Genomic DNA, 6,757 nt, shown 5'->3' on the forward strand with positions numbered 1-6,757 from the left:
CTCTCTCTCTCTCTCTCTCTCTCTCTCTCTCTCTCTCTCTCTCTCTCCTCTCTCCCTCCCTCCCTCCCTCCCTCCCTCCCTCCCTCCCTCCTACTTTTAGTTTATATACATGTTGAGTTTCATTATGATATTTTTATATCCTTGTCCCTGGTCCTCCACTGGTTCTCTTTAACTCTTTAACAAAGGACTGCCACCACATAACGGTGGCCCTCAAGGTGGTTTCTGCCAAAGCCCCATAATACACAGAGTGGTGGAGATGGTTGGGCTGTTTGCTTCTAGAATCCCCAAATCCTATGACTGTTTATACCAGAAGAGTTCCCACTGGCATAAAGTGTCACAACAAAACTAGACAGACCCAAAGGACTGCCTTTCTCTGTGTCACCCCACTTTCAAGCCACAGTGGAACCTCCATTGTCCTCCCTCTTTCTATTCCCAGGGGATTTCCCTGGAGAATTTATCTAGAATAGAACTTTTGTCCTTCGAATTTGTGTTCTGTTTCCTGTTTAGGCTGCCGGTATGCCAGCCAGGAGGCACATTGCTCCGCATTGGCTAAAATAGGTCACGTGACAGACGGTCTTATTGTTGCTGTTTCTCCAGCTTGGGTGCAGTACTACGTTTGCGTACTCGCTACTGAGTTGTGATAAAATACTAGACCAAGGCCATGTAAGGGAAGAAGTGTTTATTTCGATTGTCAGTTCCAGGAATACATTCATTATGGCAGGAGGAGCAGCAGGTGGCTGGCCACATTGCCTCCAGAGCCAGGAAGACAGAGCTAGCAACGGAAGCTTGTGCTCACCTTCTCTTTATTCAGTCCGAGGTTCCAGCCAGAGGGTTAATACTGTCCGCACTAAGGGTGAATTTTTCCACCTCATTTCGCGTATCCCTTACAGAGCTTTGTCTCCAAAGTGAGTCTAAACCCTATATAATTAACAGTTAAGACTTACCACTGACTGGTAATTTTATTCTTCGCTACATGTTAGTCCATTTTCAGTGGGCTGTGGCCCTCTGTCCACCCCTGCTGATCTCTGTCTCCTGACACTTGACAGGACCACAGGTCTTCATGGTCTAAGCATGATACTTTCCATCTTTGTGTGTTTTAGGAAGGATTTATATTCGCCCTTCCATTCTCCCACATGGCACTTATGAGGTAACTCGTAACTGCTGACAGAGTGAAGGCACAGACAGAGAGATGAGCATCTGATGTGCAGATATCTGCTCTAATGTGTTTTGAAACTTTCAAGCCTGTCGCCAGAGATACACCTCCCCTAACAAGGCCACACCTCCTAATCCTTCCCAAACAGTTCCATCAATTGGTGATATAGTCATTCACTTCGTGGAGTATTAAAACATATGATCCTATGGTGGCCATTCTGCTTTAAACTACTACATTCTTTTTTTTTTAATTTTATTTTGTGAGCATTAATGTTTTGTCTGCATTCATGTTTGTGTGAGTGTCAGATCCCCTGGAACTATAGTTACGTACAGTTGTCAGTTGCCATGTGGGTGCTGGGAATTGAACTTAGGTTCTCTGAAAAAGCAGCCAGTACTCTTAACTGTTGAGCCATCTCTCCAGCCCCAAATGATCACATTCTTCAAACACAGTTCTTTCTGAGAAGTCTAGCCCAGAGGGGCTTGTAATTTTCTGCAGGTGAGTTCTGTCAGGGCCTGCCTTTCATAGCCTCCAGCTCTGTGCAGATGGGTTTGATTAGCCTGAGTAGCTCGGGTCTCGGCAAGATCTTGTCCATAATTCTTACGTGATGACTTGTTTCTCTGTGTTTCTCATGTATACTTTTGTCTTGAGAACTTGACTTTGGGAATCAGGTTCACATTATAAATCACATTATGTTCACTTGGTTGAATTTGACTCTGTTTTTAACAAAGAAAAATACACATGATACAAGGTCTGTTACCTTTTTATACATCCTATGCTTGTCCTTAGGTTCCTGATGCCTCCACCTCTAAGCTATTGTGATACCAACTGTTCTGATCTACTGTCTTCACCTTATCACTTAGCTCTCCCTAAACTTAATGCTGAATAAAAAAGATAACATTCAAAGGGGCTATGGAGATGGTGTAGTGGTTAAGAGCACTGGAATCTCTTCCAGAGGACTGGGGTTCAGTTTCTAGCATCTGCATGGCAGCTCTGTAACTCCTGTTCTAGGGGATCTGACACCCCCCAAAGGTGACATTCATAATGTTTCAGTGAGTGACACTTTTCCGAAATGTGATTATATTTTGTCTTTGTAGCAGGCTTATAGAGCAATTGGGATAGACTCCATCAGTTCCCATCGAGATATAGAATAGCCCCTCACAAAAGATAAATGACTTCTCAAAAGTTTCATGCCACACAAGTACAAGAAATCTTGACCCAGTCTCCTTGAGTCGCAAACCAATTAGCTAATCCCAGAACACAAATCAGTGAACACACAGCATCTAGGATTTTGACTGCGTTTCTGAGAGAAACTAGAATGAGTCTTCACTAAACGTAGAATTGCAGATGGTCCAAGCAAGTTAAGAACCTGGTACAAGCAAGTCATGGTTTCTGGTGCAGACTTAGAAGTGAGCCTTGTGTATAGTGCCAGCGTTGTGCATTGACCATCTTCATTCTTGTTCCACTCCACTTGCAAGACTAAATCTCATTTGGAGGACATCATTCAGATAAAGTTGGAATTTTGGTAAAGATTTTACTCAGAGTAGAAGGGTGACAATATGCATGTTTGAAGACAATGTCTAACTCCCAGCTGAGACATGTGGCTAAATGAGAACATATGAACAAATGCCTAAATAGTTAAGGGCAAATGAATATGCCAGTGACTGTACAGACACCCAGCAATCTCAGAAATGTGTATGCCACTCACCATTAGAGAAAATGGTTTAGGTGATTCAAGCACACTAAAAGTTAAAAAAAAAAAGAAGAAACAAAGATGTTCTTTGGACACTTAACTGAAGAAAAATCCGGCCGGGTGGTGGTTGCACATGCCTTTAATCCCAGCACTTGGGAGGCAGAGACAGGCAGAGATTTCTGAGTTCGATGCCAGCCTGGTCTACAGAGTGAGTTCCAGGACAGCCAGGGCTACACAGAGAAACCCTGTCTCAAAAAAACAAAAAAAAAAAAAAAGAAGAAGAAAAATCCAAAAAAGAGACCATCTCTTTGCTAGATAACTTCACAGCCACAGGCTAGTGGGCTATCAACAGAAAGCTGAAGTCATCTTTGCTCTTTGAGAAGCAAAGAGAATTGTGAACTCTAAGTCAGAGTTAACTCTCCAACCTACATATGGTTTAGTTTTCTTGTCTAGAAAATATAACAACAACTTTGAAAATGATTTTTTTGGAGGGCTAGATGAAGTACAATGAATTAAATTGCTACATTCAAGAACATTATTCAGTGGATACTGATTCATTTTAAAGTTTACAAACATCTTTTTTTCCACCAGAAAAGCATATTTTAAAAAACAATCACCTAAATTCTCTCATGTACGAGATGGTAAAAATGAAATTCAGAAATGTTTATTTCTTAGAAAAGTAGTCAGAAAGAAATGATCTGAAGAACTGGATGAGGTCACTGGAAATGGGTTTTAACCTCATAAAGTAAATTTCCTGAGGAAACAGTTTCTTGAGGGTAGCGAGAATTTAAATAGAAATATCTTTTAGCTGAATCCACATTATGAACCACATAGAACATCATCTCTTGTGTAAATTTGGAGCCTTGTTTACAGAGGGAGCCACATGATCAGAGATTCCCACACCATCATCACCATGAGCTGAGTATTGAGTCTAAGAGTAAGTGGTGAAATGTCATGGTTTCAAGACAAATACTCCCCACAGCTAGTCCTAAACTTCTACAGCTTAGCTTTAGGCAAGCGTGGGATGATTTTTTACCATCTAAATCTTAGTGTGAAAGCCATACCAATCCAATCACCTGCAAGTGAACTTCTGGATATTCAGTGCATGTCTGTGGCAACAGGAGGATGCTCCACACAGATCAGCTATCTACTAATTTCTCCAGGGTTGAGTTTGCATGCGTCCTTAGATAGCTATAGTAAAAATAATTTATAATGACCTCAAATCCTGGGCATTCTATTTTCTATTCTATTTGAGAGATTACATCAATGTCTTTTCCTCTTAAATTTAGATGGAATCTGTAAATATTTTGACTACAAGAATAAGCAAAAGCAAAGTAGTGCCTAAGGCCAACAGTCTTCAAGTAGGTCGCTTTTGAAGTGCTTCCTGTCCTAGGGAGAAGGCAGACTTTGCTGAAATCACACACCATGAGGAAATCAAGCTGTGAGGACTGAGGCAGCTGCAGCCTTTCCAGCTAGGTTGTCAGACATGTGAGTGGAGCTAGACGTGAGGCCGTTCATGCTAACCACTTGATTGTGATCATGTGAGCCAGAACCCTCAGCTGGAAAGCACCAGCCACATAAACAGAAGTGATGAATTTGCAGCTATGAGTTTAAAGGGGTATTTCATTGTTATTATTTCATTGTTATGTAGTGAGAGCCTGACTTGAGCACTGGGAAGCTAGGGCAGTCCTTTTCTGAACACCTAGTGCAGCCCTGTTTACCTACTGAGTTGTGGAGGGGATGCTGTGGGCTCATACAGAGGAACTGTGGAGCATTTGCTAGCTAGTGAGTTATGTCTTTATTTTTATTTTTTGAATACTGTAACTTTTTTCTTTTCTAATCTTTGAGTCTATGATGTATTTGTGTGTATGTGTGTGCATGTGTGTGGGACATGAATTTGGAAGTCAGAGGACAACTTCAGGTCTTGGGTCCCATCTTCTATCTACTTTGAGACAAGGTCTCTTGTTCAGCGACGCATACATCAAGATGTCTGACCCTCAAGCTTCCGAGGATTCCCCCGTGTGCCTCCCACCCTGTCCTAGGAGTCCTAGGATTATGGACTCACACGAATGTGTCCAGCTTTACATGGATTCTTGAGCTATGAGCTCAGGTCATCCATCTTGGGCAGAAAGCAGTCAGTCTCCAAGCCACTATTTGTTGCTCTGAGTGTGAGTTTTCCTGTGCTGTACCTCAGGCTGACCTTGAGCTCTCAACTCTCCTGCCCCATCTGAGTGCTGGAATAACCTGCATGCTCTGCCAGACCTGAGCTTGCATTTTTAACTTATAACATGTCAGCTTCAAAACAGAGTTGGTGCTGAGATCAACTGATCACAGATGGAATATGTTAAATAAATCATTAAGCATGTAAAGTGGAGACTTTCAATGCAGTTTTGTGCATTAGACAAAATTTCATACTTTCAGCTATTAATTAAAAAGTTGGATGCTTCATCTTTTCTCTAAAATTTATGCCAAAAGTCCCCCTTTCTAGATTCTACTGAAAATCTTGGAATTTCCCAGACACAGTTTGTCATCCAGAATTTCCAAGCCATGGCTCATACAGGTTCTTGGGACATTCTTCCTCTCCAGACTGTGGCCTGACAACCCCCACTAATTCTTCACGTTAAATATCACTTCCTTCCTAGGCTCACATAAAAAACACCTACTGAAAACCACCAATTGAGCACATACATCATGGACCTCTTGACTGAGCATAACAAAAGCTTAAAAAAGTAGCCTTTGGATGGAAAAAAATGCATTTAAGACAATGGTTACAGTGGAACATGGTCAATATTAGGGAAGCATTGGGCAAAAGTTTCCTCAAAGCCAAGAGTATAAAGAGGAAGTCTCACCGATTATGGAGCTTTTGTAGTTGAGGGAAGAGGGGTTCTTGTAATTGAGTTGAAGATTTCCTGTAATAAAAGTGCTACAAGAAAGGTCAGAACCCTACCCCAACTCCTCTCCCAGTACTCCCAGCTCTCCTGGCTCTCCCGGCTCCAGTTGCTGAGTTCCCAGAGTCTCTATCAGAATTACTTCTTTTCTAGTAGCAGGAATGGTGTAGATTCTGCTGTACCAGTTACCCAGCCGCATGATTGGCTTCTGGATCTGGCTGTTCAGTAGCCTGATTAGCAGATGCATACAGAACAAGCTCCTGACAGTAGAGGAGTCTAATGCCTTTCCTGTCTGAAATGCATATCTTTATGAACTATAGACTAATATTAGCCAACATATGGTCTTTGCTGGAGCATTAATTATTTGTTACTATCCTATAATGGGATTTATACAAAACCAGAGAACAAGTATTTAAAAATAAGTACTTAGAGTAGTCTGGCAGGGTGATGTATGCCTACTGAACATAATTATTTAAAAACAGGACTGAGAACCCTAGCTCAGGTGGTAGAATACTCACCTAGTATGCACAAAGTCCCAGGACCTCTCTCCAGTGAGACATAAGCTAGTTGTCATGGCACACACTTGTTATCCCATTACTCAGGGGATAGAAGTAGAAAAATAAGAACTTCAAAGTTATCCTCAGGTATATAGTGAGTTCAAAGCCAGCCTGGGGTACATGAAACCCAGTGCAAAACAAAACTTCTGTGTCATTCTTAATATATTTGTATTTGCATTTTTTTACTGTTTCTCATCTTTATTATTTTTCAGAATAACATCTTTGCTATTCTGTGACTTATTGGAAATGTAAAGATTTTAGTATTTCACCAAAGATGGTTTGAGAAGTGCTGGTAGACAAAAGACCTGGACTTTCCCCACTACTCTTGCTTCCTTCCATCCTTCCTTTTCCCTCCTAAGTGTCAGGTCCCAGTACCTCATTGCCTACCCTGAACCTCTTCAGCCCAAGCCTGGATTTCCCTCCCCTCCCCTCCTCTCCCCTCCCCTCTCCCCCTCTTCCTATCCCTCCC

Source organism: Grammomys surdaster, unplaced genomic scaffold (genome assembly GCF_004785775.1).
Source record: "Grammomys surdaster isolate TR1022 unplaced genomic scaffold, NIH_TR_1.0 138, whole genome shotgun sequence".
NCBI lineage: Eukaryota > Metazoa > Chordata > Mammalia > Rodentia > Muridae > Grammomys > Grammomys surdaster.